This window comes from Lepus europaeus, chromosome 10 (genome assembly GCF_033115175.1).
Source record: "Lepus europaeus isolate LE1 chromosome 10, mLepTim1.pri, whole genome shotgun sequence".
In the NCBI taxonomy this organism is placed as follows: domain Eukaryota; kingdom Metazoa; phylum Chordata; class Mammalia; order Lagomorpha; family Leporidae; genus Lepus; species Lepus europaeus.
Genome location: NC_084836.1, coordinates 103,342,542 through 103,369,495, shown reverse-complemented (window position 1 = coordinate 103,369,495; position 26,954 = coordinate 103,342,542). Strand labels below are relative to the sequence as shown.

The following is a 26,954-nucleotide window of genomic DNA, read 5'->3' as shown; positions in this document are numbered from 1 at the left end:
GAATCCCATATGGGTGCCGGGTTCTCGTTCTGGCTGCTCCTCTTCCAGTCCAGCTCTCTGCTGTGGCCTGGGAAGACAGTGTAGGATGGCCCAAGTGCTTGGGCGTCTGCATCCCAGTGGGAGACCAGGAGGAGGCGCCTGGCTCCTGGCTTCAGACCTGCTTAGCTCTGGCCGTGGCGGCCATTTGGGGGGTGAACAAACGGAAGGAAGACCCTTCTCTCTGTCTTCTGTCTCTCTCTCTCACTGTCTAACTCTATCTATAAAAAAAAAAAAAAAGTTAATAGGATGAGGCCGTCGCTGTGGCTCAGCAGGTTAATGCCCTGGCCTGAAGCACCAGCATCCCATATGGGGACTGGTTTGAGAACTGGCTGCACCACTTCCCATCCAGCTCTCTGCTATGGTCTGGGACAGCAGTAGAAGATGGCCCATGTCCTTGGGCCCCTGCACCCTCATGGGAGACCCAGAAGAAGCTCTTGGCTCCTGGCTCCAGCACAGCTCTGGCCCTTATGGCCAATTGGGGAGTGAACCAGCGGATGGAAGATAAATAAATAAATCTTTAAAAAAAAAAAGTTAATAGGATTTTCCAGAAGCAGTCAAACCACTTCTCAAAGGCCCTCCCCTCTTTCCTCTACCAAAGTATTGCTATGCTTACATTCACATCTGTAAATATAAACATAATTTGAATACACAAAGATAAAGTAATTGGATGCTTTTCAAATGTTGTGTCAGAATTGTTGCATCATTCTATAACAAGCAGAAATATTTAATTTTTTAGTAAGAAAAAAAACTAGGAACACTCCCTGAGGGCCTGACTGTAGCCATCTTTTTAGACCTCAATCTGGGAGTAAGGAACAAGCTACAAAACTGCTTATAATCCTGGACTCACAGTCACTGCAATCTGACGAACACAGCCCAGAATGAAAGTAAATCATTTGTGAATTTGAGAAAAGAAACAATAATTCTTTACAGGTGATCTTGGATAAATTAGATACTGTTCACACATTTAAGAACAAAAAATATTTATGGTCGGCACTGTGGCTCAATAGGCTAATCCTCTGCCTGCGGCACCGGCACACCAGATTCTAGTCCCTGTCGGGGCGCCGGATTATGTCCAAGTTGCCCCTCTTCCAGACCAGCTCTGTGCTGTAGCCAGGGAGTGCAGTGGAGGATGGCCCAAGTGCTTGGGCCCTGCATCCACGTGGGAGACCAGGATAAGCACCTGGCTCCTGCCTTCGGATCAGTGCGGTGCACCGGCCGCAGCGCACCAGCTGTGGCGGCCATTGGAGGGTGAACCAACGGCAAAAGAAGACCTTTCTCCCTGTCTCTCTCTCTCACTGTCCACTCTGCCTGTCAAAAAAAAAATTTTTTTTTTAAATAAAACTCAGTATAATACACTATAAATTTGATAGATCCCTAATAAATGAAAGAGAATATTATAAGCTACTGAAATTATGAGAATCTGAATTCACTTTCCAAAACAGAATAGACACAAAATACCCTTAAACAGGGTCCAGTGTTGTGGCATAGCGGGTGAAGCCACCTGAGACACCAGCATCCTATATGGGCACTGGTTCAAATCCCAGATGCTCCACTTCTGATCCAGCTCCCTGCTAATGGCGTGGGAAGGCAGAGGAAGATGTCCCAAGCATTTGGACTCCTATCACCCACATGGGAGACCCAGATGAAGCTCCTGGCTCCCGGCTTTGGCCTGGCCCAGTCCCAGCTTTTGAGGGCATACAGACGGTGAACCAGGGGATGGCAGGTCTCCCTCTGTCCCACTCTGTCAAATACCTTTCAAATAAGTAATGAGTAAACCTACATATATTAACTCATTTAATCCTTATAATAATCAGAAGTATAGGCTGGCACCATGGCTCACTTGGCTAATCCTCCGCCTGTGGCGCCGGCACCCCGGGTTTTAGTCTCAGTCGGGGCGCCAGATTCTGTCCTGGTGGCTCCTCTTCCAGTCCAGCTCTCTGCTGTGGCCCAGGAGTGCAGTGGAGGATGGCCCAGGTCCTCCGGCCCTGCACCCGCGTGGGAGACCAGGGGAAGGCGCCTGGCTCCTGGCTTCGGATCAGCGCAGCGCGCCGGCCACAACGCACCGGCCGTAGCGGCCACTTCGGGGGTGAACCAACGGAAAAAGGAAGACCTTTCTCTCTCTCTCTCTCTCTCTCTCTCTCTCTCTTTCACTGTCTAACTCTGCCTGTCAAAAAAAAAAAAAAAAAAGATAAGAAATAAAGAAAAGTTAAGGATACTCTATTATACCCATATAATAGGGAGCTGAGCAAGCAACAGTATGTGAACCCAGTGGTTCTGAGTTCAGATTCCTTTTTTGTTTTTAATTTGTTTGAAAGGCAGAGTTAGAGAGGAAGAGAGATGTCTTCCATCTGCAGGATTACTCCTCAAATGATCACAACAGCTGGGGCGGACCTAGGCTGAAGTTAGGAGCTTGAAACTCCATACAGGTCTCCCATATGGGTGTCAGGGGCCCAAGCGCTTGAGCCATCTTCTACGTCTTTCCCAAGCATGTTGTTAGTGGAGCAACCGGCACTCCTATGGGAGGCTGGTGTTGTAGGTAGTGGCTTAATCCACTGAGCAACAGCACCATCTCCCTGAATTCAGATACTTAACCACTACCCCAAGCTTATTTATGGTCTACATCTGTGAGTACTCTTTCTTCACTTATCATATGGAGATAATATCCCTATAAGGATTAAACAACAAAGGTTTGCAAAACACCTACAACAATATCTAGCACAAAGCATATATTCAATAAGTGGTAAGAGAATTTTGGGAATTCATAAAACATTTACAGTCAATGTTGTACTGAGAAGGACTTAGGGTTTTATTTAGGGAAAGGTGAAAGAGTCGCCATGGCTACTGGAGGCCTTGCCCCCAACAATTCCATTGTACTATGAGAAGAGGGAGTAAGGATTGAAAGCAATAAAGAATTAAAAGTGATGGATTTGGGGTTGGGGGGGGGGGGGGACCTGGCACTGTGGCGCAGTGGGAGACCCTGAAGAAGCTCCTGGCTCCTGGCTTCAGATCGGCGCAGCTCCAGCCATTGCGGCCATCTGGGGAGTGAACCAGCAGATGGAAGACCTCTCTCTCTCTCTCTCTCTCTGCACCTCTCCCCTCTCTGTGTAACTCTGACTCTCAAATAAATAAAATAAATCTTTAAAAAACGAAAGTGATGGATGGATATAGAAAAAGAGCTTTCAGGCCGGCACCATGGCTTAACAGGCTAATCCTCCGCCTTGCGGCGCTGGCACACCGGGTTCTAGTCCCTGTTGGGGCGCCGGATTCTATCCCGGTTGCCCCTCTTCCAGGCCAGCTCTCTGCTGTGGCCAGGGAAGGCAGTGGAGGATGGCCCAAGTCCTCGGGCCCTGCACCCGCATGGGAGACCAGGAGAAGCACCTGGCTCCTGGCTTCGGATCAGCGCGATGCGCCGGCCGCAACGGCCATTGGAGGGTGAACCAACGGCAAAAAGGAAGACCTTTCTCTCTGTCTCTCTCTCTCACTATCCACTCTGCCTGCCAAAAAAAAGAGCTTTCAATCAGTCAATTCTGGGTCATGTTTAGAGGAACAAAATTCCATTCAACAGATACTACAGAAGAGGTGTTGGGATTACCCATCAGTGCGCACCAGCAGCTAGCTCTCAGTCCACCTCCACTGAAGAGTGACGGCGCCTTTTAAACTCAGTGCAGCCCCTCTAGAAGCAACACTCAGAAGAAAGACCAGTTTAAATCTTCATGTCCTCTCCATTCAACAAACATTTATTGCCTGCTGTGTGCCAGGTGCTAGAAAAGACAGACACCCCCATTCCTGTTCTCTAGTGAGGAAAGCAGATGTGTAAGATACACATACATCAAAATATAATTTCTCACAAAGATGGCACTGTAGGGTAACAACAAAATAATGTGAACATGTTAAGCAATCATTTCAGGTAAGGCTAAAAAAGGGCCCTCTGGAGAGCCAAGGTCTAAACTGAGACCTACATGACAAAGAGGGGGCTGGCGCCATGGCACATAAGGCCTTGGCCTGAAGCGCCAGCATCCCATATGGGCGACGGTTCGAGACCCGGCTGCTCCACTTCCAATCCAGCTCTCTGCTGTGGCCTGGGAAAGCAGTAGGAGATGACCCAAGTCTTTGGGCCCCTGCACCCATGTGGGAGACCTGGAAGAAGCTCCTGGCTCCTGGCTTCGGATTGGTGCAGCTCTGGCCGTTGCAGCCAACTGGGGAGTGAACCACCGGATGGAAGACCTCTCTCTCTCCACCTCTCTTTCTTTCTCTCTCTCTCTCTCTCTCTGCCTCTCCTCTCTCTCGGTGTTACTCTGACTTTCAAATAAATAAATAAATCTTTTTAAAAAATGACAAAGAAACAGCAAATGTAAAAATCTGGGGGAAAAAATTTTAGGCAGAGGGAATGTACTGAAGGCAAAGACAGCCCGCCCTGAGCCCAGAGGCAGACACTCCCTGCAGCCCACACCACTGCCTAGGAAAAGCATCAACATAATCAACAGACCCAGCCACACCGATGTCTCCCAGAGAAAGCCTCCACAGGGCCTCTGGGCCAACAGTTCTCCCTCAAAGGAAGGCCAGGGAGTGCTCTGGAGAGAGAGCAGAGATTTTAGACTCAGATTCTGGCCAATTCTGACTCCCATCATTGTTGGCTGACTGATGAGAAAAATCAATGAGCCTCCATCTGCCCACCTGTAAAAGGGGATTAAATATCTCAACCTCCTGGAGTGGCTGTGAAAAATACATGAGTTAATGGATGGAAAGGACTTAGCACAGTAAACAATAAATATTCAGCATGATGATGGTAATGGCGGTATACTAGCAAAAAGGACACAGGCTGCAAGGACGACAGGCAATGTTATGATGAAATATTAACCAACAGCACCCAATACCCAAGTGAACACATCTCATCACTAGTGCTGGGGAAGGACAAGCTGGATCAAGTAGGGCCCTTTCCCAGTCACACCAAAAGAGCCGAATCAGTCCATTTTGCTTGAGAGGGTAAGGAAAGAGGGGGGAAGGCTGCAGTCAGGGATGTGGCGAGGGAGGGAGAACAGAAATCAGCCTCAGAAATTCCCTTACCTTCTTCCTACACACTTGAAATGTGTTCTCCAAGAGCCACACTTTTTCATTCACAATTAAAATTCAGGCTGTCAAGCAAATACAGGTTGAATTGACTCATTCCAAATGACCAAGAATGAGTTTTTAAATCAGTGGGTCTTCCCAGAAGCAATGAAAATGGCCTGGTGCCCAGGCTTGGCTCTCAAATGTATTTGCTATATGACCTTTGACACATTACTCAACCTCACCACGCTAACCATCTCACCCTTACAAGCTGTTTCTCCTTTTCTCCCATCACAGTTTAAGCCCTCAAGATTAGCCAACATGCCAAGCCAGTAACATGGGCAGCACCCTGACCTTTCACCTCCCACTCAGTCACCATTTTGTGGGACCTACTTTTAGGTTTCCCATTGCCAAAGAGCTGCCCAGTTCAGAACCCTATCAGTTCTAATCCAGATTATAGCAATTACTGTTATTCCTATTTAATAACTGAGGTTCAAAAAGAGGCCCAAATAAGAAAACTAACAAGTTTTGGGACAAGGCATGAACCCAAGTAGTCTGAATCCAATCAACCATCACTGTTGCTAATCTTCCATATTGCGGCTACAGTAAGATTTCTACACGGTAAGCCTCTGGGTCACAATGTTCCTCACTTTGCACGGAACTTCCCTGTGTGAGCCCATCTCTCCAAGAGGTGATCATCTCCTCACAGGCACCTCCAACCGCCAACAAACAGTGCCCTGAAACAGCAGTCCCACTGTTATACTGCAAACCAGGTCGTGAAACCTCTCTGTATTAAAACCACTCAGTCACTCCCCTACAGCAAGAGCTCAAGACACTCAGAGCAGCATTGCGGCCATTGCGGCCATCAGGGATCAAATCAGACAGGAGTCTAAAGATGACCGCTTGAAAAGGGGGGAGCAGGCAAGCTTGGCAGACGGGGAGCTGCACCTAGTGGTCAGGAGAAAAACCCTGGACTGGGACTGTCCTCATTGGGATCCCAGCTCCACCATTTCCCAGATAACCCTGTACAAGTCATTTCCTCTATGAACCCCAGGCTTCTCATCTGCAAAATAGGGAACTACTGGCACCTCCTTCACACCATCGCAAGTGTCATGAAGATGAAGGTTACTCAACAGAGACCGGCACACAGTTATCCCCGTTCTCGCAGCCCACGCACACTCTTGTCGCACTTACGCTCCTTGCAATTCTGATTTGTAGGACCTTCGCACAAGCAAGCTGCTTCCTCTGTGGTACTTCAGGACTGGGCTCAGCCATCAGCAACTCCCTAGAGGGCTTGCTGGGCCAGCTGCTCACCCCTATATTCTCCACGGCAGCCTGACCTACCGTCTGCGTCACCACATTCCTCACTCCGTACTGAACCCGCATGTGTGAGCCTCCTCTCTCCAAGAGGGGACCTGCTCCTCACAGGCACACCCCCACCGCTAACAAACAGTGCCCTGAAACAGCAGTCCCATACTGGTTAGACGAGATAATATCAGCTCTTTCAAGCTGGCAAAACGCAAAGAAAAACAGGAAAACAGACCAGCATCACCCACATCAAGGGTTATAGGGATTAAAGGAGATGACCACATGGAGCAGTGTGCAAAGTGAGATGCCGGGGAAGGCAACTGGAATAATGGCACTGTCCTTGCTCCTTGGGGGCAGAGGAGGAAGGCAAAGCTTAGGAAAGAAGGCACCTGAAAACAGACACTGACTTTGTTCCTGAGGCCCAAGAAATGCTCTATCTGGGTTTTCAGTCACTGGTGGCTCCAGTGTGCAGCTTGTCTGCAGGCTGTGGACTTCAGAGTCTAGCTCTGCAGTGAGTTTTCTGTACAACCCCTCTTTTTTGAGGGAAGGGGAGGTTCTTTTTATTAAATACACCTTAGCTGTTCTTACATGATTTCTGAATTGAAGTACCACCATATTACATTTTTTATCACCATATTACAAAGGAAAATGATTTGAAGATGGAGCCATTATCTGATATAGCTGCCATAGATATTTTCTTGAATTACAACACTTTCAATACCTGTGACATTTTAAAGATACAAAAATTAAATTTAATAGACCATTAATTTCCTTATTCTTTAAATATTAACTTTTATTTCTGGCCTTTATTATTAAAACCAGGAAATGGCTAACATTTACAGAGTATTTACCACATGCTAAATCCTTGACAAATGTCTCATTCCCAACACAGAGAAGTTGGTGGTAGTGTCCCATTTAAAAACAAAATTATTATTTGTTTGAAAGGCAAAGTGAGAGAGAGAGAGAGATCTTCCATCCACTGTTCGCTCCCCAAATGGTCACAAAGGCTGGAACAGGGCCAGTCCAAGGCCAGGAGCCAGGTGCTTCTTCCCGGTCTCCCACGTGGGTGCAGAGGCCCAAGGTCTTGGGCCATCCTCTGCTGCTTTCCTAGGCACATTAGCAGGGAGCTGGATCAGAAGTCAAGCAGCCAGCACTCAAACCAGCACCCATATGGAAGGCTAGCATCACAGGCAGTAGCTTAACCACCATACCACGTCAGCCCCCAATAGTATTCCATTTTACAGAGGAGGAGGGAACAAGGAATTTAAAGTAAATAAGTAACTTTTGCCCACGGTTATCCACTTAGGTGTAGGAACTGGGATTATTTTACCTTTACGTACTTGAAAAACAAAGAGACTGACACAGAAAGCTCTTCTATACACTGGTTCATTTCCACAAATGCCTGCAAAACCCAGGGCTGGACCAAGCAGAAACCAGGACCCAGGAACTCAATCCTGGTCTCCCATGAGGGTAGTAGGGACCCAAGGACTTCACCCACAATCCGCTGCCTCCCAGGGTGCACATTAGCAGGAAGCCGGAATCAGAAGCAGAGTCAGGACTGGAACCCAGGCCCTCCAATATGGGATGCAGGAATCCTGGGTGGCATCTTAACCCCTGCACCAAATACCAGACTCAAGACTTGAGATTTGAGCAGAACTTCCTTCAAAATAATTTTTCTTCTTCTTCTTTTTTTTTTTTTTTGTTTTTTTTAAGAGAGACTTCCTATCCTTGCTTCATTACCCAAATGCTGGGAAGAGCTGGAAGCCAGGAATTTAATCCAGGTTCTAGGTAAGTAGCAGGATCCCAAATATATGAACCATCACCACTGCCACTGCCTCCCAAAGTCTGCATTAGCAAGGAGTAGAATCAGAAGCCAGAGCCAGGGCCAACAGTGTGGTGCAGTGGTTTAAGCTGCCTCCTGTAGACCATATGGGAAGCCTGTTCAAGTCTTGGCTGCTCCACTTCAAAAACAGCTCCCTGGGGCCAGCACTGTGGCATAGCAGGTAAAGCCGCCGCCTGCAGTGCTAGCATCCCATTCAGGCACGGGTTCGAGTCCCAGCTGCTCCACTTCCTATACTGCTCCCTGCTATGGCCTGGGAAAGCAACAGAAGATGGCCCAAGCCCTTGGGTCCCTGCACCTGCGTGGGAGACCTGGAAGAAGCTCCTGGCTTCGGATCAGCGCAGCTCTGGTCGCTGCAGCCAAATGGGGAGTGAACCAGCGGATGGAAGCCCCTCTCTCTCTCTCCTCCTCTCTGTGTAACTCTTTCAAGTAAAATAAATAAATCTTTATTAAAAACAAAACAAAAGCCGGCGCCACGGCTAATCCTCCGCCTTGCGGCGCCGGCACACCGGGTTCTAATCCCGGTTGGGGCACCGATCCTGTCCCGGTTGCCCCTCTTCCAGGCCAGCTCTCTGCTGTGGCTAGGGAGTGCAGTGGAGGATGGCCCAAGTCCTTGGGTCCTGCACCCCATGGGAGACCAGGAGAAGCACCTGGCTCCTGCCATCGGAACAGCGTGGTGCGCCGGCCGCAGCGCACTACCGCGGCGGCCATTGGAGGGTGAACCAACGGCAAAAGGAAGACCTTTCTCTCTGTCTCTCTCTCTCACTGTCCACTCTGCCTGTCAAAAAAAAAAAAAAAAGAAAATGAATCTTTATGTGAATGGAAGGGGAAAGGGAGCGGGAAAGGGGAGGGTTGCGGGTGGGAGGGAAGTTATGGGAGGGGGGAAGCCATTGTAACCCATAAGCTGTACTTTGGAAATTTATATTCATTAAATAAAAGTTTAAAAAAAAAAAAAGCAAGGCCTTTGGGATACTTGAACACCAGTGTTATTACCAGATTACTATTAAGATTTTGCATGTGAAAACAAGGAAAACTGAAGACCATTTATCTCTGATGGACACTACTGATAAAGTGATGGATGAAACACACATAAACAACCACAGCCCATGGGATGAATTTTTTTTCCTCTCTCTTCCCAACCCAATGGAAGGAATTTACATTTTATAAGATGAAAAACAAAGTACACACACACACACACACACTCAATTCTCTGTGGATTACCAAACTTTGATAACCATATAAACTGGGGTTTTTTATTCCCACGTGTCAGTTAGCAGAGTAATATTTCTGAAGACTGCCAATGATCAATGTGAGGCAGCTATGAAAACACTTGACAGAGGAACCCAAAGTCCACTTAGGTCAAGTAACTCGCCATCCTGGAACATTTGCCTCCAATGTCCATTCCACAGTGAGAGGTCAGAGGTTTAACCACGTGCCCAAGTTACATGTGGCCACAGAGTGGCAGCTGCTGAAACTAAATTCAGGCATTCTGACTAAATCCTGGGTGCTTACCGCCACATGACATGCAGCCTGGACATGAAAGGCAGCCTTTGCAACTATCTGGCCTTCCGAATTGCAGATATTAAAGTGTCCCGGAGTCACAGCATAACCAATTTCCTACTCATCAAAACACACTACACTGCAAGCACCTCTTCATAGGACCAAGGACAATCAAGCAACCCAATCCAGCCATGTCCACAAGCCTCAAAAAAGGAAGAAAAAGGGGCTTGTAGCACAGCCAGTTAAGCTATGACCTACCGCACCGGCATCCCACATGGGCACCGGTTCAATTCCCAGCTGTCCCACTTCCAATCCAGCTCCCTGCTAATGTGCCTGGGAAAGCAGTGAAAAATAGCTCAAGTGCTTGGGCCCCTGCAGCCACGTGGAAGACCTGGAAGAGGCTCTGGGCTCCTGATGCGCTCAGTTCCAGTTGCTGTAGCCATTTGGGAAGTGAACTGTGGCTCTTCCTCTCTCTGTCTATAACTCTGCCTCTCAAATAAATGAATAAATCTTTAAATATATATATATTATATATATAAATGGTTAAGCTGGTAAATTTTATGTGTATTTTACCACACAAAACATTGAAAAAAAAAAGATAGGAGGGAGGGAGGGAAGGAAAGAGGGAGGCAGGGAAGGAAAGAAAGACAGACTGACAGGAAAGAGGTGGCCTGTGCTGAAAGGATTCTACAGTTAAAGAACATTTGCATGGTCAGGAATGAAACCTGGTGTGAGGGTGGCAAAGTGCCTCAGCTCTGAGTTCCAGGCTGCCACCTGTTTGATCCTGTAATTAAAGTAATTTATTCAAACCCAGCAGGGGTGCGGAACCTATTTTCTGCCAGGAGCCATGTGGATACTTTTAACACCATTCATAGGCCATTCAAAATTATCAACTTAAAAATTAGCCTGCTATATAGATTTATTGAATTTTGAGCCTGCCTGCAGTTACCTTGGCAGGGCTGGACCAAATGATTTTGCAGGCCTTAAGCAGCCCGTGAGCCAGACATTCCCTACCCCTGCTAAAAAAAACGTAAAGCAGCTGTGGACAGAGGCGGTAAGAGCACTAGAACTAGAGGCAACAAAACCCGAACTGCACCCAAGCTCTGGTTATTAGCTAAATGACCTCAGCCAAGTTACTTAGTCTCAGTTTCCCCTCTGTTAGAGGGGATAATAAACCAGCTATGAGGATTCCATGACATCAGAGTGCTCCAAAAACATTAGCTATGGCTATCATTATTGCAAAATCCTTACAGTTCCAGGCCAGGGTTCTACAACCTAGAAAGTCCAACACCTGTGCACAGGTACAAGCAAGGAAGGCGTGTCAATCCATCTACCCATGACCTTTACCAAGTAGGAAACAGACTTCTTGAAAATCAGGTCTCTACTTGGACAGAGAGTTTAACTACTGTACTTATCTAAGATGCCTGGGAGTCAGCCTTTAAAATCCCAGGCATGGGATAAACTGTCATGAAGTAAACACTCCATTTTAAATCCTTCTCTAGGTCCCGCCTCTCCCTCTTTCCCAAAGTTCACCAAATCAAGCTCTGTCTCCCTTTCATATAACTCCCCTATTTGCACTTGGTGACTCATACCAGGCTCTTAAAATTTTACAGAATTTTTACAGGTCTATTACTTTCATTATTTAGCCAAAGAAAGCAAACTACAACTGGAGACCTAGCCCAGGATATACCAAAGTTGTGAAAGTATTACTACAAATCAGAGTTTCAATTTTGATTACCACATGTTATCAGGTTATCCTATGGTTAGTCAGTCAAGAACCTATGAGAATCAAATTGAGATGGGTGTTTGGACTCCTGGTTGGGACACCCACATTCTGGAACACACTCTCTGGGTTCAACACCTGCCTCCAACTCCTGACTCCAGCTTCCTGTTAATGCAGATCCAAGGAGGCAGTGGTGAGGGCTCAACTAACTGGGCCCCTGCCACCCAACCCAGTCCAGGCTGTCACGGGCATTTTAGGGAGTCAACCAGCAGACGGGAGCTCACCCCCACTTCCTCTTCTCCCCTTCACTATTCTGCCTTTCAAACAAATAAAAATGAATAAAACTTAAAGGTGGGGAGGGCTGTTCTCACGAAAAATAAAGAAATAAACCTGTAAGCAGCAGTCATTGAGAAAGGTAGGTAAGACGGCACCCACTTCTTTACCCCAGCTTATAATCCAATCCAGAAGAGTGACTAAACATACAATAATTTGGCTCAAAGACTGTTTTGTAGCATAGCAAGTTACACTGCAGCCTGCAAAGCCAGTATCCCACGTGTCCAAGCTGCGCCACTTCCAATTCCCTGCTAAAGCACCTGGGGAAGCAGTGGATAATGGCCCAAGTGCTGGGGCCCCTGTGCCCACGTGGGAGACCTGTAAGAAGTTCCTGGCTTCTCGCTCCAGAATGGCCCAGTCCTGGCTATTGCAGTCATTTGAGGAATGAACCAGCAGATGAAAGATTTTGCTGTCTCTCCCTCTTTCTTTCTGTAATTCTGCCTTTCAAATAAACAAATAAATCCTTATTAAAAGAAACAAAGAAAGGAAAATGTGGGGTAAGTGTTCAGTGCAGCAGTTAAGACGCTGCTTGGAACGCTCACATCCCATATCATAGTACTTGGGCTCAAGCCCCAGTTCCAACTTTCTGCTCATGTGCACCTTGCAGGCCACAGGAGACGGCTCAAGTACTAGGCTTCCTGCTACCTATGTGGGAGACCAGGATGGAGTTCTAGGCTTCCAGCTTCAGCCTGGCCTGGCCCCAGTTGTGCAGGTATTTCGGGAGTGAAACAGCAAATAGAAGTCTATCACTTATGTCCCTTTCATCTCTCTGCTTTTCAAATAAAATACATTATTTTAAAAATTTAAATTTATTGAAAAATTTTTTCTAAAAATGTGCATCCAGTATCGTGGCGTAGCTGGCAAGGCTGCCACCTGCAATCCATATGGGCGCTGGTTGGTGTCCTGGTTGCCCTACTTCTGATCCAGTTCTCTGCTGATGACCTGGGGAAAGCATCAGACAATGGCACAAGTGCTTGGGACCCTGCCACACACACAGGAGACCCAGAGGAAGCTCCTGGCTCTTGGCTTTGGCTCTGGCTGTTGTGGCTACTTGGGGAATGAACCAACAGATGGAAGATATTTCTTTCCCTCTCTCTCTCTCTCTGTCTCTCTCTCTCTTTCAAATAAATAAATAAATCTTAAAAAAAAAAAAAAAAGGTAGGGCCAGTTCTGTGGCATAGCAGTTAAAGCTGCCGCCTGCAGTGCCAGCATCCCATATGGGTGCCGGTTCGAATCCCAGCTGCCCACTTCCAATCCAGCCCTCTATTCTGGCCTGGGAAATCAGTAAGATAGCCCAAGTCCTAGCACCCATGGGGAAGACCCAGAAGAAGCTCCTGGCTCCTAGCTTTGAATCAGCCCAGCTCTGGCCATTGCTGCCATTTAAAGGAGTGAACCAGCGGATGCAAGACCTCTCTCTCTCCCTCTATCTCTGCCTCTCTGTAACTCTGCCTTTCAAGTAAATAAATAAATCTTTAAAAAAAAAAAAAAAGTAAGCATCCTCCATATTACTTCCTAAGAAGAGGAAGGGGACAAAAGTCAGGAGGTAAAATACACCTTTAATAACCCCCTATTTCTAGGCAGCATTGACATCTGTCTTTTTTTTTTTTTTTTTTGGGGGGGGGGGGACAGGCAGAGTGGACAGTGAGACAGAGAGAAAGGTCTTCCTTTTGCCGTTGGTTCACCCCCAATGGCTGCTGGGGCCAGCACACCGCGCTGATCCGAAGGCAGGAGCCAGGTGCTTCTTCCTGGTCTCCCATGTGGGTACAGGGCCAAGCACTTGGGCCATCCTCCACTGCACTCCCGGGCCACAGCAGAGAGCTGGCCTGGAAGAGGGGCAACTGGGACAGAATCCAGCGCCCCGACAGGGACTAGAACCTGGTGTGCCGGTGCCGCAGGCGGAGGATTAGCCTATTGAGCCACAGCGCTGGCCAATTTTAATCACCTTTAAAATCCAGGAAGAAGTAACCAGGTAGCTGATTCCCAGAGATATGGGAGATTTTAGGGAAAGGGGTCTAAAAGCATTGCACCTCAGTTTCCCAATTCCAGCCAAAGGCAAAATACCTGCTTCCCCTTTAAACCGCAACTACCAGGGCACATTAAAATGCCTGTGTCCCATTTTGGATTATCTGGGTTCCATACCTGGCTCTGGCTCCTGACTCCAACTTCCTGCTAATGCAGAGACCACAGCAGCAATGACTCAAATAACTGGATTCCTACCAGCCCTGTGGGAGGCATGGGAGGAATTCTGGACTGAATTCCTGGCTTCCAGCTTTGGCTGGCCTAGTCCTGGCTGTGGTCAGCATTTGGGGAGTGAACCAACAGATGGGAGTTCTTGGCCTGCCTCTCTTATTTTTAAAAATAAAAACATTTTCTGCTACCTCGGTGCTAATTCAAAGCAAAAAGAAAGCTGGGTGTGGAGGAGGGGAAGACCTTTTTAAAATACTTATCAGGTAAGAGAACTTAACAGTAAATTGGTTTGTATATAAAATACAGCCTCTCTCTCAGTGATGCAGGGAAGGAGAAAACATTGAACAGAGAACTCAAGACCTCTGGGAGAATTTTTAGGCCGTTCTGAATGAAATACAGCCTAGAACTGCAGAGGACACGCAGTCAGAAGAAGGCTGAAGTTGGGTGTGAGGCCAAGTTGGCCGCCGCGGCTGGGAAAGGACAGTGGCAGAAGTTGATGCGCACAAGGCAATGACTGGCAGACTGCCCAACAGAGCACGTGAAGGAAATCAGATCTGCTATGAGCGCCCACAGACAACTGGGTTTCTAAGCAAGGCACTGACAAAGACCCAGAGCAGAGCAGACCTCGGATATAATCAGTCCCTCAGTCCCTCATTTTACAAACGGGGAGGCAGCCCAGTGGCAGTGTTAAGTGACTTGCCTGAAGTCTCACGTTCAGTGGAAAAGTTGGGACTAGAGCCAAATCCAGATCAAATCTGTTACTGAAAATGATCCGACATTCATGTGAGGGAGGGAGAGGGAGTGGAAGGGCCAGGGACAAATGGACAATCAAGGCTGTCCTGATTAGAGCCAGGAATAGGATCACGCTGGAAAAGGGCCATGACAGGTGACAGTCAGGGAAACAGGTACAGAGGATCTCAAGGTATTTAGAAAGGAAAACTATTGGGGTCAGGACTATGGCACAGTGGGTAAAGCCGCACCTACAGTGCTGGCATCCCATATGGGTAACCAGTTCAAGTCCCAGCTGTTCCACTTCCAATCTAGCTCCCTGCTAATGTGCCTGGGAAAGCAGTGGAGGATGGCCCAAGTCCGTGGGCCCCTGCATCCACGTGGGAAACCCAGAAGAACCTCCAGGATCAGCTCAGCTCTGGCTATTGAGGCCATTTGGAGAGTGAACCAGCAAATGGAAGACCTCTCCTTCTCTCTCTCTGCCTCTGCCTCTCTGTAACTTCTTTTCAAATAAATAAATAAATCTTTAAAAAAAAAAAAAAAAAGAAAGAAAGAAAGAAAGGAAAGGAAAACCACACAGAGAATTAACAAGGTACAGACAAATAGGTAAGCCATGATCCCCACCAAAGAATGTCATCTGTCATCTGCCCCCCCTCCCCACTGCCTTTGAGGACCAACCCCTTAGAAGACAAGCCAGCAGTTTCCATTCAGGATCCAGGCACCTACTTTTACCTCGGCCTTTCCAAGGCCCAGTTCCAAAACCCAGAAAACCAGACAAGTCCATCCAGCTCCCTAATGCACCTAGGAAAGCAGCAGAAGATGGCCCACATGCTTGGGCCCCTGCGCCCACATGGGAGATGCAAATGAAGCTCCTGGCTCATGGCTTTGGCTTTGGCACACCCTTGGCCACTGCAGCAGCAATTTGGGAAGTGAACCAGCAGACAGAAAATTCTGTCTTTCCCTCTCTCTAACTCTGCCTTTCAAATAAATCTTAAAAAAAAAAAAAAAAAAAAAAAAAAAAAAAAAAGCTAAATGTTGGAATAATTATAAATAAGTATAATTAATAGTCTTCAGAAGGAGCTGGCCTTACATAAACTTTAAAGGATGTATATCTGGATATGCGGACAGCACTGTGGTGTAATAGGTTGAGCCACCGCCTGCAATGCCAGCAACCCAAATGGGTGCCGGATAGAGTCCTGGCCGCTCCACTTCTGATCCAGTTCCCAGCTAGTGCACCTAGAAAAGCAGTATAAGATGGTCCAAGTCTTTGGGACCTTTGCACATAAATAAAATAAGTCTTTGGGCCGGCCCCTGCACCCATGTGGGAAACCCAAATGAAGCTCCTGGCTTCAGTCTGGCCCAGCCCTGGCTGTCGTGGCCATTTGGGGGATGAGCCAGTAGATGGAAGATCTCTATTTCTTCTCACTCTGTACCTCTGCCTTTCAAATAAATAAAATAATCTTAAGACAAAACAAAAAAAGGAATGTGTGTCTGGATAAAGGAAAAAATGGAAAAACATTACACCAGCATAAAGCTAATTACCTTCTTCCTATTTTCAGAGAAATCTTTGGCTTTGTATATGGAACCTCACTACTCAAAGCCTTGCTGAGTAACATTAGCTCCACCTACAAATTAGAAATGCAGACACTTGGGCCCTAGTGCAGATCCACCAAATCAGAATCAGCATTTTATCAAGACCTCCAAGTACATTCAAGTTTGAGAAACACTGAAATTGAATACTTTAAGGATGCCCTATAGGCAGGATACAGATAAAATATCTAACAAATAAAAAGACAAAGTTCCTGTTTATTTTCAGCACACCATATTTTATTAGGTACTTCTTAGACCTCCAAAGTTTTTATAAATTTAGTACTTACTAATAACCATATGATCTCAGTGTGTGATCTATTTCACTTCCTGAACTAACACAACTTACTTCCAGGGCTTTCATGTATAAAATATGTTAGTTATTCTGAAAATACAATGACAATAATTTTATTCAGGTTCCAACACTGAGTTCAGAGCAGTTCTCCACAGGCCCCATTAATTCCTACAGGTTCCTGGAAGTATCATTAAATCCCTCAGCATCCCTAAGAAGCAGGTGCTTGGCAAGCATCCAGCTTCCAAATGAGATTCAGAAGGACGTGGTCCTGAAAATGCAGTATTTTCCTGCCTAGTCCTACTGGTGGAGCTTCTCAGACCCAAACTCTCCCCCACTGAGGCCTCACACAGCTGCACATTCAAGTACTTCCCCAAAGAGAGAAAGGTCAGGGGTGTCATTATCCCCTAAGCACTTGAGATTCCAGCTGTGAAGAAATTAATCTGGTTGGGAGTTCAGGCTAAGAAACCCCCTAGAAAATTCTGGAAAGGCAGAGGGAAATACAAAAGAAAGAACCTACTGGGAGGCTCTTAAGAGACAAGAAGTCCCAGATATCTGCAGACTTTAAAGTAGGTAAAGGTAAGGATTGGCAGATATTGGAGAGGATGACAGGGAGGGAAAAATATCTATCCCCCTCTCACACAAAAAGGACCAGAACAAAGAGTATCCAAGAAAATTCCTTCAAATGGCTTATTTTCTCGATAAAAGGAAGAAAGCCAAGGTAGGAAAGAAACTTAAGGGCTAGAAGCAATACAAAACTAGAAAAATCTCGAGGGTATTTTTTTTTTACTTAATACCGGTAGATAAAGCAGAGAAAATGAAACCAACCTAACCAGAATCTGACAGAAGCAAACCACCAGGAGGACTAATTATCCTATGAATAACCAAAGTAATGCAGAGGTTTTCCTTGCATTTGACTCCAGTGCTGGGAGGCCAGGCAGGCCTGGATTTAAGGCCACCTCCACAAAAGGGGAAGAGAAGGAGATCTCTATAGCCACTCAATAAGCAGATCAGTTTCCAAAGGGAATGAGAAACCAAATGAAACGAAACAGACAAACAAACAAAAAGCCTGGGGATGTAGCAAGCCAAGAGAGGAGGGCTGTCTGCAGATGAAAGATATATTTGACATAGCAAACCATGTGCAGGCACCCTTTTAAGAGGGATCCTGGGATGGAGGTGGGGATATTCAGCAGGTCTGACTATAGAAGTGTGCACAGAAAAAAAGCCACGGAAGCAGAGAGAAAGTGCTATGCTGAAAAGAGACAGGCACTCGCCAGAGGAAGAGGAAATGGGTGCCCTGACCAGAGGGGAGAGCACCTAAAGGGAAATGCGGCTCCAACGAGGGAAGGAATGGAAGGAAAGAAGCTATCCTGGCTGGCAAAAAGCCAGAAAGGTAGGAAGGCAGGCCCAAGAACCACCTGAGAATGAACTGTGGAAGAAGCTGTGCACACCAGATGTATGCAGCGCCAGGAAGGCAGCCACATCCCAGAGGTCGTGTAGCTAGAAGGGGTGCATTTGGTACATCCGGAGGACACAGGAAACACTCTCTCAGATAGGAAAATCAGTCTCTCTTGAAAAAGGAGTTAACCCCAAGAACACAATAACTAGAAGAGGCAGCGAACTCCCTTATTTATGAAACTGGAAGTACGAGCTCACAAACTTTAGGGCATGGATCCCATTTTGTATAGACTCGACATGAGGTGCACCCCCAGATTTGAAGGGCTGAGGAAAGGAAATAATCCCTAAACTCAAGAAATTCTGGAAAACATGTTCTGATTTGGGGCCAGAAACAGACGACTACTCCTTGGAGTATATCCCAAAACTCTGGTTACTGATCCCATATTTGAGGGCCCTGGTGACGAGGTGAACCTCCAAATTAGAAACAGTGCGTATTCAGATTGGAAGGAATCGTGAAACAGGAACTGTGCGCCCAGTCTGAGGGGCTGGGGAAATGAGGTACTCCCTCAGTTTGGGGAGCTTCAGAAATTATGATAAAATTCCAGAGTCCGAGCTGAAAAAGGGGGTGCATGGCCCAGATCTTTAAAAACTACAGAAAACGGGACACTCCCATATTCGGGGTCTTGAGAAAGGGGCGTGCTACCCAGAATCACATGAGTCAATAAAAGAAACCGCGTCCTCAAAGCACAAGGCAACAACAGCGGGTGGTGATGGTGGCTCCCAGGGGCCAGACCGCCCAGGCTCAGCTCCTAACCCTAACCCGCACCCCCCCCACCCCGCCACGGCCCGCTCCGCGCCCCGGGCCCGCACCCCACGGCCCAGCCCCCTCGGGCGGCGCTGATTGGCTGCGGCCACCGTCACTCCCGCGGGCAGCCCTGGGCATTGGGCGCCGCTTGCACGCCCGCCACGCTTTCAGCAGCGGTCCCCGGGCCTCCCTCAGGGCTGGGCAAGCGGAGGCAAGCGGGGAGCGGGGCCGGGCAGGGGACCGGAGCAGCGGGGCCGTCCGTCACCGCTCCCGCCCGAACGGCGCGCGCGCGCGCGCGCGGCGCGGGCCCGGCCCGACCCGGCCCCAGCCAGCCGGCTTCGTCTTGCCGCGCCACGCCGCGAGCTCACCTCACGGCCCCGCTCCTGCTGCGCCGCTCCAGGACCAACCGACAGAAGGACTCTGCGTGCCGCGCACCACGTGACCCCAGGGACGCGCCCAGCGTATCCCCCGCCCCCCACACACACGCACCATCGCCACCACCGGGTGACGCAGCGCTCCAGCGGCCCCGCCCTCGGCCCCGCCCCGCCCAGTTTCCGTGGCGACGGCTCCAGCAGACCACGCCCACTGCCCTGACGCGCGGGAAACCAGGCCGACCGTCCATGGGACACGCGCGAAGTCCGTCCTCAACCGTAACTGCTGAGGTCACGCGAAGGCCGGGTGTAGACGCTGTCGCCACAAGGATGTAGACCACTATCACCTCTCCAAAATGACAATTCCCCCATAGGATCCCATAGCTTGTCAAAAGCAATCCTATACTCAAAATCCTTCTCCCTCTTCCTCTAAATTAAGACCCGAATCCTCACCTCGACTTCCTACCAGGTTCTTCAACATCAGGACCTGCCTCTTTCTTGTCCTACACATCCAGCTGCTCCACACTCTCAGCTCCTTTCAAGCCCTTAAGCCTGAAGGTTCTTTCTCACCTCAGGGCCTTTGCACTCACCCCTCCCCTGCTTTGTGTCAGTAACTGCTAGGAAATTGCTGCTGAGAAAAAGAAGCTATATGTTTGTCTCCAGAGCCCAAGGTCAAAGTCGCTACAAGAGTCTGAGATGTTCCCCTGATGGGGATCTGGCAAGCCCCTAGGAGAAATGCTGAAGTTCTTTCTGAGGGCAATGATGACTTCTCATTGGAGAGACAGGGCAGCCAGATCACACTTATTTTTTTCAAAAAAAAAAAAAAAAAACTGTTATTACTTGAAAGGCAGACAATCAGAGAAAGAGACAGAAGCAAATCTTTTATATCTGCTGGTCTGATTCCCAAATGCCCACAATAGCCCAGCTAGGCCAGGAGCCAGGAATTCAGTCCTAAGTGAGTGGCGAAAACCCAAGTACTTGGACCAGCATCCGCTACCTTCCAGACATGTCAGCAGGACAGGAGGCAGGACTGAACCCCAGGCAATCCTATATGGGATGCAGGCATCCCAAGCCTCTGCTTAACCCATGGCACTGCACCCCATCCTGTTTTGCACTCCTTTAAATGTAAATCTAGGCATATCACTGCCCTACTAGATACTGACAGACAACTTACAGTCTCTTCATCTACATCAGCCTCTGGCCAAACTCACTTTCTGTTTCAGTGCTCTAAGTTCTTTACAGCCTTTGGGCCCTTAAAAAGGCTGTTGTGGACCAGAGCTGTGGCACAGCAGGTTACGCTCATGGCATGAAGCCCTGGCATCCCATATGAGGGCTGGAACAAGTCCCAGCTGCTCCTCTTTGAATCCAGCTCTCTGCTAATGGCCTGAGAAAGCAGTGAAAGATGGCCCAAGGGCTTGGGCCCCTGCACCCACATGTGAGACCTAGAAGCAGCTCCTGCCTTAAGATTGGCCCAGCTCTGGCTGTTGTAGCCATTTGGGGAGTGAACCAGTGGATGGAAAATCTCTGTCTCCCTCTGTGTCTGTAATTCTACCTCTCAAATAAATAAATCTTAAAAAAAAAAAAAAAAAAAAGGCTGCTACTTGCAAGGCCCACTTTGTCATACAGGTCTGTTTGTCATCTCAATGACCATATTATCTAGAAATGCTCCATTGGATCTTATGCCTCACCCATGAAAATTACTCCTGGGCCGGCGCCTTGGCATAGTGGATAAAGCCACTGGCTGCGGAGCCGGCCTCCCATATGGGTGCCGGTTTGAGTCCCAGCTATTCCACTTCCAATACAGCTCTCTGCTGTGGCCTGTGAAAGCAGAAGATGGCCCAAGTCCTTGAGCCCCTGCACTTGCATGAGAGACCTGGATGAAGCTCCTGGCTCCTGGCTTCGGATCTGCCCAGATCTGGCTGTTGTGACCATTTGGGGAGTGAACCAGCAGGTGGAAGACCTCTCTCTGTGTCTGCCTCCGCCTCCCTGCAACTCTGACTTTCAAGTAAATAAATAAATAAATCTTTTTTAAGAAAAAGAAGTGACTCCCTCCCTTATCATTGTTCATTTTCAACAGAGTGCTTTACATAGACTATTTATTGCATTTGTTTGTTCTCTTGGTTCTACTGGTCTATTTCATGTGTTAGAGCTTACGTTTGTCACTAGAATTGTCAGAATCTAGCAAATGGTAGATATGAACTGTGAAGGAATAAAAGAAAAGAAATTGGGGCTGGCACTGTGGTATAGCAGGTAAAGCTGCTGCCTGCAGTTGCCGGCATCCCATATGGGCACTGGTTCAACTCCCGGCTGCTCCACTTCCAATCTAGCTCTCTGCTATGGCCTGGGAGGGCAGTGAAATATGGCCCAAGTCTTTGGGCCTCTGCATCCACATGCGAGATCTGGAAGGAGCTCCTGGCTCCTGGCTTTGGATTGGCACAGCTCTGGCCATTGAGGCCAATTGGGGAGTGAACCTTCAGATGGAAGACCTCTCTCTCTGCCTCTCCTCTCTCTGTGTAACTCTTTCAAATAAATAAGTAAATCTTAAAAGAAAAAAAAAGGAAAGAAAATGAGATTGAAAAAAATTAGAGGGGCAGACATTGTGGCCCAGTGGGATAAGCTGCCACTTGGGACCCATACATCCCATATCAGAGAGCCAGTTCAAGTCCATGCTGCCCTACTTCCAATTCAACTCCCTGCTAATGCACCTGGGAAGGCAGCAGAAGATGACCTAAGCAGTTGGGCCCCTGCCACACATGTAGAAGATCCAGACAGAATTCCAGGGTTATGGCCTGGCCCAATCCTGGCTGTTGCCGCCATTTGGGAGTAAACCAGTAGACAGAAAAATCTCTGTCTTTCCCGTTCTTCTCTGTCACTCTGCCTTTCAAATAAATACATTATTTTAAAATTTTTTAAATAAAAAAAGGAAAATCTACATTTTGTGATACAAACTCCCTGCTTAAGCACCAGGGAAGCAGCAGCAACTGGCTCAAGTACTTAAGTTATTGACACCCATTGGGAGACCCAGATGGACTTGTTGGCTCCTGGCTTTGCCCTGGCCCAACCACACCTGTTGCAACCATTTGGGGAATAGACCAGCAAATGGAAGATCTACATCTCTCTCTCTCTCTCTCTCTCTCTCTCTCTCTCTCTCTCTCCCCTCTCTCTCTCTCTCTCTCCCTTGCAAATAATTTTTTTTATACCAAAGCCAAGGGACTGGTGCTGTGGCATAGAAAGCTAAGCCTCCACCTCTCCACCTGCAGTGCAGCATCCCATGTGGTCACCATTTTGAGTACCAGATGCTCCTCTTCTGATCCAGCTCTCTGCTCATGGCCTGGAAAAGCAGTGGAAGATGAGCCAAGTGCTTGGGGCCCTGCACCCTCATGGGAGACCCAGAAGAAGTTCCTGTCTCCTTGCTCAGATCAGCTCAGTTCTGGCCATTTGGCCATTTGGGAAATGAGCCAGCAAATGGAAGACCTTTCTCTCTGCCTCTCTCTGTCTGTAACTCTACCTCTCAAATAAATAAGTAAAATCTTTTTTAAAAAATCCGAAGCCTAGCCTAACTTTTTTTTTCATGCTGTGCTTATTTTATTTGAAAGGCAGAGTTATAGGGAGAGACAGAGGGAGGGAGATCTTCCATCCACTGATTCACTCCCCAGATGGCCACAACAGCCAGCGCTGGACCAGACTGAAGTCAGGAACCAGGAGCTTCAAATGGATCTTTCAGTTGGGAATAGGAGCCCAAGCACTTAGGTCATTTTCTGTTGCTTTCCCAGGCACATTAGCAGGGACCTGGATCAGAAGTGGAGCAGCCAGGAATCGAACTGGCACCAATGTGAGATGCTGGCACTATAGGCAGCAACTTAACCCTCTACACCACATCACTGGCCCCATAAATTTTTATGAAATAGAAAAAAAAGGTTTTTTTTGTTTGTTTGTTTTTATTTTTTTTTATTTTTATTTTTTGACAGGCAGAGTGGATAGTGAGAGAGAGAGAGAGAGAGAGAGAGAAAGGTCTTCCTTTTTGCCGTTGGTTCACCCTCCAATGGCCACTGCGGCCAGCACATCGCACTGATCCGAAGCCAGGAGCCAGGTGCTTCTCCTGGTCTCCCATGCGGGTACAGGGCCCAAGCACTTGGGCCATCCTCCACTGCCTTCCCGGGCCACAGCAGAGAGCTGGCCTGGAAGAGGGGCAACCGGGATAGAATCCGGTGTCCCGACCGGGACTAGAACCCGGTGTGCCGGCGCCGCAAGGAAAAAAAAGTTTTAATTCCGTATCTATAGCCTCAAACAAATACAGTCTGTTTTTCACTTATTTAATTTGCACTCACTGAGAGGCAGGGTTGAGCTAAGCACCAAAGACACAGAGCAGAGTGAGATTAAGGCCCCGTTCTCAGGAAGCCCACAGCCTGGTGAAGGAACAACCTGAATTTTTAAGTTAAAAATTCATTTTGCCTGTTGCAAGTACAAGCAATGACACTGTTGCAAGTACAGACAAAACAGAAATATATTAGAGGGATATGGGGGCCCTGAGCAGTAACAGGAGGGCTGGCTTGGCAGACAACCAGGCGCAAGGGCAGTTCAAGCCAGAAGCAGCAGAAGCAGCTGTTGTTGGAAACACTGCGCACCACTGCTGGAATTCAGTCCTAATATCCCTTTGTCTTTGAGCCACTGGCTCAGGAGGCAAACTCTTTTAAGTTTTATTTATTTATTTAAAAGAGTTACACAGAGAGAGAAGGAGAGGCAGAAAGAGAGGGGAGAGAGAGAGAGAGAGAGAGGTCTTCCATCCGATGATTCACTCTCCAATTGGCCGCAACAGCCGGAGCTGCACCAATCCGAAGCCAGGAGCCTCCTCTAGGTCTCCACCGTGGGTACCAGGACCCAGGGACTTGGGCCATCTTCTACTGCTTTCCCAGGCCATAGTAGAGAGCTGGAAGGGAAATGGAGCAGCTAAGACATGAACTAGCGCCCATATGGGATGATGGCATGGCAAGCGGTGGCTTTACCCGCTACACCACGGTGCTGGCCCCAGGAGGCAAAGTCTTGACTAGCAGCCATTGTTGATTGGCCAATCTAAGGTCATATGGGATGACTCTTGGCTGCCAGGGAAAGAGAGAAGAATGATCTGTTGCTAAGGATACCCCCCCCCAGATAGGAAGGGGTTCAGGGGGCAGGGTAATTAAAGGAGACACACACTGACCAGGCAAATACAATCTGATACAGACAGGAATAAAGTGTATTGTAAGCTAAGCTCTTTTTGATTAAAAAATTGTAGAGAGGCTGGCATGGTGGCAAAGTGGGTTGGGCCGCTATCTGCAACATCAGCATCCCATATGAGTACCAGTTTGAATTCTGGCTGATCCACTTTGAATCCAGCTCCCTGCTAATGCAACTAGGAAGGCAGCAGAAGATGGTCCAAGAACTTGAATCTCTGACATTCATGTGAGAGGCGTGAAAGGCATTCTGGGCTCTTGGTTTCAGGCTGGCCCAGCCCCAGACACTGGGGATGTTTGGAGAGTGAACCAGCAGATAGAAGATCTCTTTCTCTTTCTACCTCTCCCTCTCTTTGTGCAACTCTGCCTTTCAAATAAAGAAAATAAATCTTAAAAAAAAAAAAACAAACTTGCCTAAACCTGACTTACCAGCTTCCTTTGAACTGGATATTAATGGGATGCTGGCCAGGGAGCTCCAGTTGACAAAGTTCTGGCCTACAGCCCAGGTCTTGCCCTTTCTGCAGCTAATACTAATACTTGGTCTCATCTTCCCACTTCTTTTTAGGGAAAGCCTTTCATTGTGCAAGGTAAGCAGCACGACGAATAGTTGAGAATGAGTGAGTTCAAGAATGACAGCCTCGATTCCAAGTTAAAGTAGACTCTCCTGCTAAATATTGAGCTATTTAGAACTGTAGTCTTCCAGGCCGGCGCCGCGGCTCAATAGGCTAATCCTCCTGGTTCTAGTCCTGGTCAGGGCGCCAGATTCTGTCCCGGTTGCTCCTCTTCCAGGCCAGCTCTCTGCTGTGGCCAGGGAGTGCAGTGGAGGATGGCCCAAGTGCTTGGGCCCTGCACCCACATGGGAGACCTGGGGGAAGCACCTGGCTCCTGCCTTCCGATCAGCATGGTGCACTGGCCACAGCGGCCATTGGAGGGTGAACCAACGGCAAAAGGAAGACCTTTCTCTCTGTCTCTCTCTCACTGTCCACTCTGCCTGTCAAAAAAAAAAAAAAAAAAAAGTCTCCCCAGCCCATAAAATGTAGCTCCACAATGAAACAAGGTATACTTTAACACTAGAAGTATTCAACACCCACAAGGAGAAGTTCTAATCCTCTTAAGCATCACTGTTCTTCATATACACTTATTTTATCTACTGGATGATATCTAACTCTCAAAATTATTACCTTAATAAGTTGAATAAATAGGAAAATTATAAACTGCAAAGTTTTATACAAATGACTTTCTGGCAGCTTTTTTTTTTTTTCCTTTTTTTTTTTTTTTTTTTTTTTTTTGACAGGCAGAGTGGACAGTGAGAGAGAGAGAGACAGAGAGAAAGGTCTTCCTTTGCCGTTGGTTCACCCTCCAATGGCCACCGCGGTTGGCGCGCTGCGGCCGGCGCACCGCACTGATCTGATGGCAGGAGCCAGGTGTTTATCCTGGTCTCCCATGGGGTGCAGGGCCCAAGCACTTGGGCCATCCTCCACTGCACTCCCTGGCCACAGCAGAGAGCTGGCCTGGAAGAGGGGCAACCGGGAGAGAATCCGGTGCCCGGACCGGGACTAGAACCCAGTGTGCCGGCGCCGCAAGGCGGAGGATTAGCCTGCTGAGCCACGGCGCCGGCCCAGCTTTTTTTTTTTTTTAAAGATTTATTTATTTATTTGAAAGTCAGAGATACACAGAGACACAGAGAGGGAAGGAGAGGCAGAGAGAGAGAGAGAGAGAGAGAGAGAGGTCTTCTATCCGATGGCTCACTCCCCAACTGGCCACAACAGCTGGAACTGCACTGATCTGAAGCCAGGAGCCAGGAGCTTCCTCAGGGTCTTCCCACGTGGCTGCAGAGGGCCAAGGACTTGGGCCATCTTCCACTGCTTTCCCAGGCCACAGCAGAGAGCTGGATTGGAAGTGTAGCAACTGAGAACCACAGCAGTGCTCATAAGGGATGCCGGCACTGCAGGCGGTGGCTTTACTTGCTATGCCACAGCACCAGCCCCCATGGTTGCTTTCTTACCAGATTCAGGGTCTGGCCTATTGAAGACATCCCTAACTAAAGTAAAGCAGCATTAAGGACCTAATATGAGATAGGTTACTCAATTAGGAAACTGATCTTTCTCTGCCTCTCTCCAGCAAACTTCATACCCTGTCCTTACACAACCCCAAGGCTTTTATAATGAGTCTGACAGGGAAAGAGAGAAACTAAAACAGAAAAACAAGCCCCTTAGTTCTCACAAACCTCAGGTATCCCATGCTTGAGCAGCTCAGTCCCCAAAGCAGGAACTGCAGTTGTGAATATGCGAAGTCAGGAAGCCGGAAACCACAGTCAAGAGTGTGAAGTCCAAGAACCAACCTGGACCAGGCCCCAGGGGCCTCAGGAAAACAGGCTGAGTCTCTGCCCCGGCCTGAGCTCCCTCCAGTCTGGACTTGATGGAAAGTTCTGAGCTTCCCAGGCCTTAACTGCACTATAAGTGGGGGTCGGGAGGGGAAGAATTGAATTATATATATATATATATATATATATATATATATACACACACATACATATATATATACCTCCAGCATTTTCTAAGATTATAAGTAGGGAAGAAGAAAATT

At 48.0% G+C, this 26,954-nt stretch overlaps 1 protein-coding gene across 1 annotated transcript in view; it reads right to left on the bottom strand.

Moving 5' to 3' along the window:
* The window catches only part of PHF20 (PHD finger protein 20), a 138,227-nt gene extending 118,987 nt beyond the window's left edge, over positions 1 to 19,240 (bottom strand). The window contains exon 1 of the mRNA XM_062204130.1: positions 19,156 to 19,240. The gene's annotated coding sequence lies outside the window, so the exon portion shown is untranslated. The remainder of the gene's footprint in view (positions 1 to 19,155) is intronic.
* Positions 19,241 to 26,954: the final 7,714 nt, after the last annotated feature.